This window comes from Caretta caretta, chromosome 7 (genome assembly GCF_965140235.1).
Source record: "Caretta caretta isolate rCarCar2 chromosome 7, rCarCar1.hap1, whole genome shotgun sequence".
Lineage (NCBI taxonomy): Eukaryota > Metazoa > Chordata > Testudines > Cheloniidae > Caretta > Caretta caretta.
The window spans coordinates 117,202,730-117,217,329 of NC_134212.1; the positions used below are offsets into that span (position 1 = coordinate 117,202,730).

At 42.6% G+C, this 14,600-nt stretch overlaps 1 long non-coding RNA gene across 1 annotated transcript; it reads right to left on the reverse strand.

The window, feature by feature from the left end:
* Positions 1 to 1,529: 1,529 nt before the first annotated feature.
* Positions 1,530 to 12,939, reverse strand: LOC142072836 (uncharacterized). The gene is made up of 2 exons (XR_012669433.1): positions 11,291 to 12,939; positions 1,530 to 5,508 (listed from the first exon to the last, which is right to left on the reverse strand). It is a non-coding gene; the product is annotated as an uncharacterized LOC142072836 (long non-coding RNA).
* Positions 12,940 to 14,600: the final 1,661 nt, after the last annotated feature.

Genomic DNA, 14,600 nt, shown 5'->3' on the forward strand with positions numbered 1-14,600 from the left:
CCCCCCAAAAAATTTAAATCAAAATGGGAGTGCTCGGGTTGCTAAAGTTTGAGAGCCACTGGTATAAGTACTTTCCTGGGCAGAAAATAGTGGTACGAGCCCTCTTTAATCCAGCTGAGAAGAGCATAATGACTGTAGTGGACACAGGCACGAGAAGAACCAAGGGCTGGGAACCGAAGCCCGACCAATTCAGATTAGAAATTAGGCAAAATTTAAAAAAAAAAAAAAAAAAGAGTGCGATTAACAATTGGAACAAGCTACCAAGCAAAGTGGTGGATTCTCTGTATCTTGAGGCCTTCAACTCAACACCAGATGCCTGACAGGAAGTTATACTTTAGCTAAACACAAGTTATGGGGTCAATACAGGGGTAACTGGGTTAAATGCAATGGCCTGTGATATGCAGGAGGTTGGACTAGATGATCTAATGGTTCCTTCTGACCTTAAACTCTATGAATCTAAGATTCAGGCAAATATTCTGGACAGCACTCAAGCACATACTTAAATTCTTTCCTGAATTGGTACTAAATATCCATACATTGTGCTACATGAAAAATCTCTGACTGCAAGAGCTTGTAATGTCAATAGACAAGACTGACAAAGGGTGGAAGAAAGGACGTATTTTATTTTATAGATTGATTCGAGTCTGGTAGAGCTGGGAACTGAATAGAGATTTCCTGGGCACTGATCCATGGCCCATTTAAGTCAATGGAAGTCTTCCCATTGATTTCAAATGACTTTGGGTTACGTTTCCGAGTTCCCAGGCAGTGCCTGAACCATGAGATCATGCTTCTCTATACCAGTCATTATCTTATAGATAATAGCTTTCCCTTCCCTCTTTTCCTTTCCACTTTAAATAGCTTAGGCTTTTAGGGGGAGATTTTTCAAAGATATAAAGGGCAGTTAGGTGCCCAATCGTGGTTCAAACTCAAGTGGTCCTGGATACCTAATTCCTATTTGTGCCTTTTAAAATCTTCCCATTAATTTTTCCTTGTGGCATCACAACAGCCCTCAGTCCCATGTTTGTAAAATCACTTTTACCGCTTTTCTCTGGATCAGGTCTGTGTTATGTCGTTTTGGAGATGTACTGGGAAAACAACTCTAGGGTGCTGAGCATCACTTGAGGATCAGTGAGGGCTGAAGGCACTCAGAACTTCTAAGGTGGGGTGTCCTTTGAAAAGCTGTCTTGTTAAAGTGGACAAAACTGGATGTTTTTACTTGAGCTGTGGACTTCCACTCATGTCTTTGGACATTTTATATTGCTCATTTCAAGGGCAACTTTCAGGTGGTATGCAGAAAATCTGGGATCCACTTATCGATCTCCTGTCTGAAGAAACCGAAGACCAATGACTTTCTGGACAACATACTTGCTTCTGGACCTTTGAGTGCTCCATGGACGTTTTGGATTGTGTTGTTTCACTTTGAGTAGCAATACAGTGTGTATTGCATTGTCTCTGTTAGAGAGCTTATTCCTTCACTCTCCCACTTCCCTGGTCCTTCTCACAAGAACAGAGAGCAACAATACCCGAAGTCCGAAGGTGCAAACAATTTGATGTTTATTGGGGTGAACTTCCAGCAAGCTTAAATCCAAGTTCCTTTTTCCTTATTTTCGAATCCCAACTTACTTCTGGTTTGCCCCTAATTTATATAGTAATATTCTTAGCTATACCTTAACCAATCATTCTACTGAAGTTTAACTAACCAATCCTAACATATTGCAACATGATTAGCTAACCAATTATATCCCACCACCTTAGTTTACACCCAGCAAAATTAATTATACAGCAGACAGAAACAATCACAGAACCAGACAGAGACCATACCAATAAACAATAGCAAAGTGGGAACTATAATGACAAAACAATACAGAAGTGAGGATTTCACGACTACATCTATAAAGACATAAGGGTTTCCCAACTGTGTCTATTGATAAGTGAGTTCTTACCAGACAGAAGACTATCAACTTAAATTTCTTTTTACATCTTCTAGGCCCTTCCCTTTCTCTGGAGGTGATAGATCGGATCACCTTCCTCACAGTCCCATATTGACTAGTTCGGAATGCGAGGATGTGACCGCTCGCTTCACAGCTTATGGCTGCCTCTGCTGCTTAGCCAAAGGTATTGGCCTAAGAATGGACTGTGACAGTGAGAGAAGGCCCTTACACAGATTCTTTCTTGTATCTAGCTAAATGATAAACATATACCTACATTCTTAGAGTATAGGCCTTTACAGACAGGCCTGAATATGTATATCCTAACAGTCTCCTTTGCATTGCCTTTTACTGTGAAAAGCTTACAGTTGTTCACAGAGTCTGGCTCCTCACTGTGTTACTCTAACTTCAGTCTTGTGTCACTTCATTGATTTCAATGGCCTGTTGAGTTCCTGCACTCTTACATACATATAATTCCAGTGATTTCAATGGAGTCACATGAGCAGAGAACTGGAATGCCACAGTGGTGAAATCAGACCCATAGATTTCTTATGACTTCTTTAAAAATGTGGGGTGAGGGGAGATTTATTCATCAAAACATTTTAATTGACTATAAAAAAAAATGTTTTTTAGTATTCACAGGGGATTTCCAAAATCACTGACTGACTCACTGCCCACACTAACCATTTAAACAAAAAATAGGAGATGCAATGACATCCACTGTGATTTATTTTCTGTGGATGAGCAGCAGGGAAACAGGATACACAGGACATGCACTAACTTAACTCTCACTTTCCTTTGATGATTAGGACTGAATTTTCATTATGGATTTAAGTGTCACTCTAAATAGCAGGTGCTTTACATCCAAATCAAAATGCAACTTTCAAAGTCAAAAGTTCAGGGATCCAAAACTGCAGGGTTAGCAACAGAAATAGAATGTTACGATTGCATGCGGAAAGGAAAAAGTCCCAGTAAGGCTAGCGTTGTAACTGTACAGAAGTAGAAGAGTACAAAATGAATGTTCTCAGACCAGCCTGGTTTGTACGCACATTACTAGAAGGTGTTAGAGATAGTTAGAACCGATCTACTGACCTGTTGGAATCTATAACAATTGATTAACTGTTTAATTAAACATCTAACCAACTAACTATTTATAAATGTAACCTTTAAACACAAAGTGTGACTGATTATTTTATTACATGGTGACTGGGCACATCAGGAGAGGAGGACTGAATGAGTGGACGTAATTAGGGCTTACACTAATCTCAACAAACTACTAGGTCTACATTGCCCAGTAATGGAATGTCATTAGTTCATAACATAATAATTCTTAGCATTTATATAGTGCTTTCAAGTATTATCAGCATTTTACAGGTGAGGAAAATGAGCCAGAAAGGTGAATGACTTTCAAAAACCATTTCTCTTTGGCTTTCAGAGTATACCTGGCAATTATCAGGCCAAATTTTTCAAGCAAAAAAGTTATGGGGGGGGGGGAGGGGGCGGGAGATAAAATAAGGCATTATCATGGTCTCCTGCGGCAACTATAGTATGAAAAGGCTACCTGCCACTGCTTGAAAATATTTTTCATTTCTTCATCGAATTTAAAGTGACTCAAGCAATAGAGCTTCCACCACTTCCACTGGGAGACTATTCCACAATTTTGTAGCTCATCGTTACGGATAGTTTTTGAGGGTAATGAGCACCACACAGGATCAGGCCATTAGAGAGCTCTTCAGAAAGCGACAGCAATACATTGATGGGTTCCTAAACAGCTCCCATCACTTCAGCACTTGGGCAACTTAAGATAGTTTAAATACAGAATTCACAAAACATAGCCGTCTTTATTCTGTGTAGAACCTGCACCTAAAATAATACACTTAAACTCTTGACCAAATAGATGTATCATACTGCACATTGAAACTAGCCAAACGTGTTTCTAGTGGACCAGTGGATGGAGCAGACGTGGGCCCTCCACTGAGAAAGCCCTGATAACTGGACCTGGAGAGTTCACCCACTGACAAGTGGGCCCTAGAGAATTGTAACAGTCATGATACAACATAGGGTCTGACGCATTATCTCAGATAGCTGGGCTCAATACGATGAACTGCACCCAGAAGCAGACAGGTAGTCCATGCCAACTCACAACAGTTATAAGCTCTTAACTGCTCACCTATTTCAAGAGATTAATTGATGCATTTATTCTCCTTGCAGGAGCTTTGCAATGGTAGCCTCAAAGCTGCATATTCAGTTAACCGTTCGTGACCAGCTCAAGAATGAGTGCTTCTTTGTTCAGTGCTTTGTGATAACTGGGGAATCTATATATGAAATTCAATTGTTCTGTATTTTAATCTGTCCAGAAAAGGTGCCAAGTCCAGATCTGGATCCAAACCTCCCCAATGTTTGGAAGCATTTGCATCCCAGGTTTTGGTTTGACCCATCAGGAAATCATGCACATAGTCCAAAGCTGGAAAGTCAATTCCTGCATCTTTCAGATGAGCCAGGGAATGTTTAAAAAAAAAAGGCTAGGGGGAAGAAAGAAAACGCTGAAAATTTCTTAGCCAGACACTGGCACACCACAGGGAGATAGGACGGAGAAATGTTCCTTGTTTTCTTTCCTTGGCACAAAGAATTAGGATTGTCTGTCACTAAGTGCTAATGCTTTAGAACCTTTCAATGGGAGCTCTGGATTGCTCATGGACGGCTATGGGTTAACCAAACATGAGTCCGATAATCCCCACACACAATTTCCACACTGGAGTATTTCATATCATAATTCCCAGCAGACACAGATAAATCCCTGTTGGAAGGTTAACACAAAAAATCATTCCAACTGAGCAGACGGTTTGTGTCCTGCCTACCGTCATATCCAGATTGAATAATACACTCGGAGGATGCCGCTACTTCAGTATCTTCAGTGAATACCCCACTAAGAGGCTCAGTGGAGATTCTTACATTAGACAAAGTCCTGAAGGTCCCTCCACTACACATGAACCAGGGATAATTTGGGTCTTCATTGGTATGGGCATTCCCTACAAGTCCACTGCATCCATGCGGTCCAGCTAGTGTCAGACTGCTGCTTTCCCTGCCCTCTATAACTCCAATATACCCTTCTCCTCCCTGTAAAAAGATTCCCTAACAGCTCGGACTCTTCCTTGCTGGGTCTGCTCCTCAGTGGAACCCCAAATGAAAGCCATCCCACTGCCAATGCTGTGCCCCAGTGGAACCGTGCTAGTAGGGTGACCAGATAGCAAGGGTGAAAAATCGGGACGGGGTGGGTGGGGTAATTGGCATCTACATAAGACAAAGCCCCAAATATTGGGACTGTCCGTATAAAATTGGGACATCTGGTCACCCTACTTTCTAGCTTCTCTAACAGGCCCTTTGGAACATTTCCCCCCCCTCTGACAGCATCCCCAATGGCTCTGATCCCTGGGACACCTCTCCTGAGATGGCTCAGCTGTTTCCTCCCCACCTCAGGTTTCCTTCCAGTGAGTCCGCTTCCCATCATGCCAAGCTGGCTCCATTCTAAGGAGGCACAGGAAGCCAGCGGTTTTTCCTTCTGTGATGATCCCAGCTCTGCCTAGTGGGGAAGAAGCAGTAAGAGTTATAAGACAGGGAAGAGTTTAGGGGCAGATGCTCTGCTGATATAAATGGCCACTGACGTCAACGAGCTAAGGAGACAATAAATGATGAGTCTGAAAACTATTTGGGGATATTTTTGGGCATCACTAAGAGCCGCACTTATTTGTCTCAGCCTAAGGCCCAGCTTCCAGTACTGCTGCAAAAGAATCAGTTCAGGTGGTTTTTGGAGAGAATGGAAGGTGAAAAAGCAAGCCAGCTGAAATACATGCTTTGTAAGAGTCCCATCCATCTGCATGATTTGTGGATCACGTCGCTTGTAAAAGTTTTATAACAGAGTGCTGTCGAGCCCTGAAAGTCTCATTTGACAAAAAAATTGTTGATTTAAATTATGAAATGTCGAAGGAATTTCAGGAACAAGACAGGATTTCAAGTCAAATATTGACAATCCCTACTAAACATGCCAGAAAAACTTGTTTGTTCTTTTCCTTTCTTAATCATTTTCTGCGCAAAGTGCACAATTAGACTGTTTAAGACAGAGCATTTCTGACAGATTACTGCAATTGCAGGGGTTGAAAGCTCTTGGCCTTCAGCCTCGCGTCTCACAACATGCCTCGGGCCTCTGATAATCCTTCAGAAATACACTGTCCATCAAGTCTTGCTGTTTGATTAGAAACATATTATGTGTCTGTCTGCTTTCCAAAAATCTTTCAAGACATCCAACAGTTGAGTGGTGAGCCACTCAAAACACAGGTGGGTGCCGGGCTGGTAAACAAGACAGAAGCAGAAACAAGAAGGAAAGCCCACAAACATCTACTATACATCTTTATAATTACAATTATCTCTTCCTCTTGCCCTGACTTTCTTTCAGGCCTTCACCAAAGAGTAAAGTTTGCAAAAGCATCTAAGTTCCATTGAATGTCAGTGAGATGTAGGCTTCTATTTCACAGTGGCACTTCAGAAAATTTTACCCAGGTCACTTCACCTCTTTGTATCTATTTCTCCATCTCTACAGGGACAGGTGCTACTGACCTGCTTCATAAAGAGTGTGTGGAGATTATTTTTTTATTATTATTTTTAACCATAATGGTTCATATTTGATCATATTTCAGGGATTAGCAATAGCTTAACTGAAATTACAAAAGGTAAAAAAAATTCATACAGAGAATACAATTGTATTAAAGTCCTTGCACTAATTTGGACCCAGACTAGAAAACTATAACTAAGGATTCCAAGAAACCAGCCAAAGAGAAGAATGAAAAGTGTACCACAGATTGACTGGCTGTAAGACATTTTCAGGCAGGTATAAAGAAAAACCACCACCACAACTGATGACTCAATGGGAGGGAGAATAGATGCTGTCATAAGAGTGATTCTAGGAGCCATGCAAAATCTCAGAGGTGGTTTATGTATAATGAGTTTGTATTTCTGCTACCCAAACCTTCATGTTTGTTTCACCCACCTGTTGCACCGCCAGTCATCCTGCAGGGAGAACAGTGTCGCTTCCCGTGAACACAGGAGTCCACTCACATGGAGCTGACAGCAGGATTGTGAGAGTTTTGGGGTAGGGATGGTTTTATTATATGTTTGTGCAACACCTAGCACAGTGGGGCCCTGGAATGGTCGGGGCGTTAGACGCCATCCTAATGTAAGCAGAGTCTGAATGAGCTCTCCCCTGACATCTAATGATGAGCCGTGGAAGAGGACTTCAGGAGCTGATCTCGTTTGCATGGGCACACCCACTCTGCCTAGGTGCTCCGCATGATGGGATCGCTTGCCCAAATGGTCACTTTGGGCTGGTGTTGGATTGGTGTTGTTCTAAGTCAGCCATAAAAATGTTGGCATACTGTGGGGCCATGCAGGTACCCATAGCAGTGCCACTGACTTGAAGGTACAAGTTGTCCCCAAATCTGAAATGGTTGTGGGTGAGGACAAAGTCACAAAGCTCAGCCACCAGGTGTGCCGTGGCCTCATCAGGGATACTGTTCTTGACAGCTTGTAGTCCATCCTCATGTGGAATATTGGTGATCAATATTGAGCTCCCTGCCCGGCTTCTAACCAGCAACTGATCAGTTGACACTCTCTAATCCACACATACCAAAAAGTCCAGCCATCAGCTGCAGTGAGGTGACATAAGAACAGTCATTTGTTGATGCTACAATTATCACATAACATTTCCCAAGGAATTTCAAAATTTAAATAAGCCCCCTTTCAAGCATTCTCCAGTGGGTTATGGCAGAGGGACAGAAGTCTCAAAGTAATGAGAATTTTGTGGTTCCCAACTTTTCTTTTGTAATATGGCTAGTACATTTACTGTTTCAGTCTTTCATGGATTTTAAGGCCAAAAGGGACCATTATAATGATGATGAGAGGGCCTTTCCTTTTCTGATTAACTCCCAGATCAGTCTATGGTATTGACATTTCTCAGACCACCATGTGACAGGGCGCTCACGTAGAGGAAGCCAAAAGTTTTCTAATTCCAAAGTTCCAATAAAATGTTTAAATCAATGAAACTTTAGCAATTTCTCTCGTTTGATCATCTCTATGTGCCAGTCTTTCAGTGGCCTCTGCAGGAAGCCCCACACAGCTACAACACAACCCACCCCTGTGGTGCCTCTGAGAAGAAGGCCCATCATAAAAACAGCCATACTGGGTCAGACCAGTGGTTCATCTAGACCAGTATCCTGTGTTCTGACAGCAGCCAGTGCAAGGTACTTCAGAGGGAATGAACAGAACAGATGATCATTGAGTGATCCATCCCCCTGTCGTCCATTCCCAGCTTCTGGCAAACAGAGGCTTGAACTTTTGGAGTTAAATCCCAGCAGGGAATTTTAGAGGGAGCTTAGGGAGGCACTCTGGAAAGTAACTGGGTACTGGTGACTCTAGTTAGGCTCAGAACCTTTAAGAGATTGGTCTCCTCTCAGGAAAGAGAATGGAGTTGCTGGTTAGAAGCCAGGTAGGGAGCTCAGATTAGGCTGCCAGTGTTTAGGTGTGGTTCTGTTTTTTGGAGTTGATGGAGATCAAAGCAGAACCTTCCAAGAGGCTGAGAAGCCACCATCTTTTTGTCAGCTCTCAAGCTACTCTGTTTCCAGATGTAATTGGATGGTGTTGAACCTTTGCGTGTTCCCAGGCCACCAATGCATACACAAGACAGATATGCAGCTTAGCCCAAGAAATGAAAACTAAATTAACCCATTAGTTTCTGGGCTACATAACATAGTGCCAAAGTACATATCTAACACTAACTTCTTGCATTTTTTTCCAGCAGAGTTGATACTAATCTAGTGTCACAAAATACATAATCTTCTCCAAATATAATACTATGCACCATTTATTATCCTCTGCTCTATGTCAAGGTGCTGGGATCTGGGAAAAAAAAGGATTGCACCACCCTTCTTCCTCAATGCCTTCAATACTCTTCCTGTCTTATTGTCAGCTCCAACATATATCATAGTCCTTCCATCACCTTTCAGTGTTGCCAACTCTAATTATTTTATTGGGAGCTGATGCTGCCTTAAAACCCCAATTCCTGGAATCACATCATTACACAAGAATCTCAGCTTTCATTTTAAAGAAGAAAGTTTCTAGCCCTCACGATTGCACAGAAAAGCTTGAAACTGGGACCCAAATGTACACTAAAGGATCTAAAGCAGAAGACAGACAAAAAGAATCCAACACTTTAAAAAAAAATTAAGGCCATCTGATTTATTTTTGATGCCTGACTCATAATTTTTGAACACTTAGGGTTGGCAGCACTGCTAAAGTACCTTCTCTGTGGGACTCAATAGGCACTCATTTACTACTGTGATGGGTGCCATAGAAATGGCTCTCACTAATTCTCCCAGTGTCAGTGGATTATCCTCACTACCTAGCACTTTAGGTAAGAGTTTTTCCAAAGACTCCTCAAGCACCTTCAGGTATTTGGTCTTCATGTATTTTCTCCCCCATCTCTAGTTTTCTTACCTGGGAACCTGATCCAAAGCCCAATGAAATCAAAGGAAAGACTCCATTAGCTTCAGTGAGCTTTGGATCAGGCCCTAAGGTACTACTATTGCTCTGGTTTATATAAACAGAGAAATTTACAAATCTAATTTGGCTGCCATCGTTTATGCTGGTGGTTTATGGTTTTCATTTCAGAAAACAGGGAAAGTAAGGCTAGAGTGGTCAGTTTCACTTTAATTTCCAGTTCTATTCCATTTAGGTTCTCACACTGTATCCATTCTCTGCATGCCTCTTGCTTTCATGTTCGCATGCATTAGCTCACTTTTCTCATGTCTGCGTTAGCAACATTTAAATTGTGTCCCCTGTCATTTTCCATGAGAATAAAATAAAGTTATATTCGTGTTCTGTTTTGAAAGACTTCCCCACTCCCAAATTTTAGGTCTAAATGATATGCCCCTTTAAATATTAGGTGCATGTGTGAAGCAAGGTTATCTATATACTACCTCGTTATTATTGTTATTGGAAATTAAGGACATTCCCTTTTCTGAGTGACAGGTCAGATCTAAGGGTGTGTAATGTGCTAAGAAATTACAATAAGAACTTCACTTTCTGTTGTGAAAATAATGGCTCAGTTCTGAAGGTTTGGGACCTTGACCTTGGCTGACTGCGTGACAGTGCCGAAAACTGAGGCCACAGAGATGATGTGACTTGGTCAAGGTCACCCGGCAAGTCTGTGACAAAGTTAGAACACAGCCCATGCTTTTAATCTGTAGCCATCCTTTTGTAAGTCATCAGACTCTAAGGAGCTAGTAAGGTGTATCTGTGCAATCACTCGGTGTATAAACCATACACTTGCATTCTGGGGCTTCATTCTGAGATTACGTAAGGCCCCCTTACATAGAAAACGTAGCGTGAACCCCTCATGCAGTTCAGCTGAAATTGTAAATCACTGGTAGGCCTTACTCACTGTGCAACCATTCACTTTGCAGGGTGAGGTGGTGTGTCTGGAAAGGCAGGAAAGGGGAGGGAATCACTTATGAGCCAATACATGTATTTTAAAGCAAACATATTTGAGAATCCGTTTCTTTTTCTTTGCCTGCCGAGAAAGAAATCCTGGTTCAGGATTCTGTGTCCTTCTGCTGCAGCTGATGATATTTCAGACACGTAAAACAGCATTTCCTAAGGGTATTTCCAACGCCATCACCAACCCCTGTGCAAGCCATTCCTCTCAGTCTGGTTCTTTTTATAAACTCTATCTAAACACAATGCGCTCGAAAGTCTGGATATCCTGGGAACTTTCTCTCCAGTTTTATCATGCCAGCTGGAACCAGCTATGCTTCCCCCTCATCTCCATGCACATTCCAGAGTCACTTAATACAGCAGCTCAAAAGAAAAAAAAAAGGGAAGGAAGGAAAGTAGACAAAGAGCAGGGATGTACTGTACCGAATACCCCATTCAGATTCCCATCCAAACAAGGAACACTTCAACTACTTGACAAACAGCATAGAGGATTAGACACAAAGACAAGCCTGCCCTGAGAGAACATCTATTCACCTCTGATGGGTCCAAGAAGTGTATGTAGGTGACCAGATGTCCTGTTTTTAAAGGGACAGTCCTGTTTTTTGGGAATCTCTCTTATATAGGCGCCTATTACCCCCCATCCCCTATCCCATTTTTTCACAGTTGCTATCTGGTCACCCTAAATCTATGGATCAGGTTCTGAATTTATCTAAAGTCCAGGTGTGCTTGGGTGTGGTTTTTTGTTTCAAGCCCCTCTCTAGTGCTCTACAGTTTATTTCTGGAAATCAACTGTGATTCAATAAATGCCAACATCTAAATACCTCACACACTCTCCATTGCTTTTCCTTCCTTTGCTGGACAACCGAGGTGCAGCTGCATCCTGATCCTCAGAAAATATCCAGTTCAGCAGCACCTAAAGAGATAAAACTGGGATTGAACTCGCACCACGGAAAGCATTTGCTCTTCTGGCTGCTGGGGCAGGCACCACAGGAAAAGGTTAAATCACAAGAGAGATGGACAGAGCTCTGTAAAACTCAAACCAGAATTTTGGTTTATATAGCACTGTCATGGGGAGCACTCACCTCTACGGTGCCTCCTCCTAGCAGCTCTAAGGATTAGCTCCTTCCACGTGTTGCGTCCTCTTCTGGTGGTCTCTCCACCCATCATCCTCTCCACGTCCAGGGACTCATTCTTCATGACTTGGCCCTCCGGCCAGGTCACTATGTGTGATTCCCCCATTCCAGGGTATCAAAAAGTCTTCCATCCAGCCCAAATTGTCCCATGCAATCCACTCTCCACTGCCTGGTCTGTGCCACTTCCCCACTGGCTGGTAGGAGAACCCAGCCCTGTCCTCTTCTGCAGGTTCCAACTCAGGGCCCATCTCATCAGCAGCCAAGGTCTTCCCTATCCTATCCGTGCTGCTTTTCCCCAGAGCCTTTCCCACCTTTCCGACTCTCTTTACAGGGTTTGTCAGCCCAAATACAGTCCTCCCAGGGAGTAACTTTGGACTACTCTCTATAGTCCTAAACACAGCTCCCTTCTCCCAGGGAGTGGTAACAGAATCCTTCCCTACAGCATCCCACATCCTCAGCTCCTGGGCTTTATACAGGCCCTTCCTGTTCCCATCCAGCTGAGTCTCAACAAATTAATCCCTGCTCCCTGGCTCCTCCTCCAGGTGCAGCCTCTACAGTTACTTGGCCTACCTAGCTACCTTGACCCCTTCAGGCCTTGTGCAGTGTGTACACCCCCTCCCAAACACCTTGCATTCTCAAGGTAGCTAAGAAAGCAACAGTTTAAACTTTAGACACTAGTCATTCGGAAACTACGGAGACAAGCATTAGTGCACACCACAGCAATTGTTCAGACCCTGTTCTGGAAATCAGAATCTGTTTCATTTACATATTCAGGCTCTCCCATAACGTATATAATATTGTGCTGTGTGCCTGCAAAATGTATATTATAATAATTCCTCTAAAGCATAGAGAATGCATCAGAGAGCACAATGGCATTGAGCTTCCTGGAGTTCACACTCAATTTACAGATACATCACCTAATGCATGAATGTTTGCAGGACTGGATCCTAAATGCCGATCCCATGGGGTTTAAAGTTATAATATAGTTCTAGAATGCCAAGTGCTGTCCAACGTGCCAGTCTCAGGTGTATGTGTGTGTGTCACTTCTCAATCTGACCCTTTCCGCTTCCACTGTTATTCCAAGATCAGTGTTGGTATTGTTGTTAATTTAGAATTTTGACAAGAAATAATATTGGGGAACCAGTCTGGGAGTCTGGAAAAAGTAACTAATTCTAATGCAAACATGAAACATGAAACAGCTGTTGCAGGCTTCCAGTCAGACTGATGCTAGCCCAGCGTGCTTATAAACGGGCAGACAAAAAGCATGCAGTTTATTTCACTTGAAGCACGCAGTTAACACTTAGCTCATAAACTTCAGCAATAGAGAAATCTGAAGGTGATCACACTTTGATCTTACCAAGTCTTACTGTTACTGCACTAATAAAAACGGCCTGGGAGGAAAAAAAAAAAAGCAGGGGGAAAAAGACCAAGGCCAAGGCGAAGGCCAAGGCAGAAGGAGAGAATAGAACACGGTGTGTTGGGTTCTCCTCCTTGTGATTACCAGTGTGCAGCAGGAGCAGATCAGCTATCGCAGCAGGATTACAGTGCAGGAGATGGCAAGGCAGAATGAGCGGAAATCCAAGGATATCAGCCAAACTAGTCTTTCTGTGTATATGAGCCTACTGCTATGAGGAGGAGAGAGACTTCAGGCCAAAACATGGTGCCCATATTTTAAGAAGCTCCCATGAAAATGTATCCATGTGTGATGAGAGCCACATCCCACAGGTACTTGTACTCACAGAAAGGCAGGTTGGGGGTGGGTGAGTCACTTTCATTTGATTTCCTATTTAAACAAAAATGCTTTCTTATAAACCTAAACAAGGAATGAGGCAGCATTCTAGGCGAACAAACTTATGCTAAAAGCATATGTGGAACGGGTTAGATTTTGTTTCCAGAAAGACAATCCTGAGTATTATAGTAATAGCAAAGCATGGAGTTCATTGTGTTTAATCTGGCATGGAGGCAGAGGCAAGAAATGAAGACCTTGTACAGCATCGATGGTTTTCCTTCCCTAGAAGAATATTTTGAAAACATATTGGAGGCCACAGCCTCAGCTTCTGCAAATGGTCATCGCTTCATTAATGCCGGGGTAGCTATGACCATTTATCCCAAGTGAGGATCTCATATTTAGTACAACCTGGAGAATTTCAAAAGCAAAATAGTTGCTCTTAAAAGTTTGTGTGTGCTCAGAGGATAATAATCTGCCTTGGAGACAGGAGAGCAGTATCCAGGGGAGTTAGAGAATCCTCTCACCCGTTTGGTGGCAGAATTACAATAAAAAGTGCCCTCTTCCTGCACATCCCTGCCCCAGAGTGGAATAGGTAAGTGACAGTGATACATAAATTTTCTCTCTCTCTCACACACACACACACACACACACACACTCGAGAAGTTCACCTGAAAAATAATTCATTCATCTCATTTAAAGCACTAAGACTTTTATTCTACACTGTTCCTGATATTCTCCATAGTCTCTTGCGTGCTTTCTTTAGCTGTACTGCTGCATTTTGCTTTTGCAGCTCTTGGGTAAGAGGTTCCTTTTAAATAGAGTGATCCTACCCCTCAAGAATGCAGAGAGATTTAGCTAGGTGGCCAAATCTTGGAATTTTGTAGGGGATATAACTTTTAATCAAGGAAGTGATACGTTTCCAGATATTTTATTCCCCACTGGTCAATATAACTACTATTTCCTATTTGTATTATTCTACCTACTAGGGGCCCCCAACCTGCACCAAGCCACACTGGCACTAGCAAACGTTGTAAGATAAAAAACCTCTGCTTTTCCCCATACCCACACATGAGAGTTTAACTCTTGCCTGTTTACTCCAGTTCAACTCCATCTGCTGGTCAAAGCCACAGACTGCATTTTGGAACATTCATTAAAATACGGGTTTAAAACGATGGGAGAACTATTTCCCAGGAATTGTGGAAATTACTTACCTTGAACAGATGTTTCTGAAGCTGGAGGAACAGCCTTTTCCTCTCAAAGCAGCAGTGT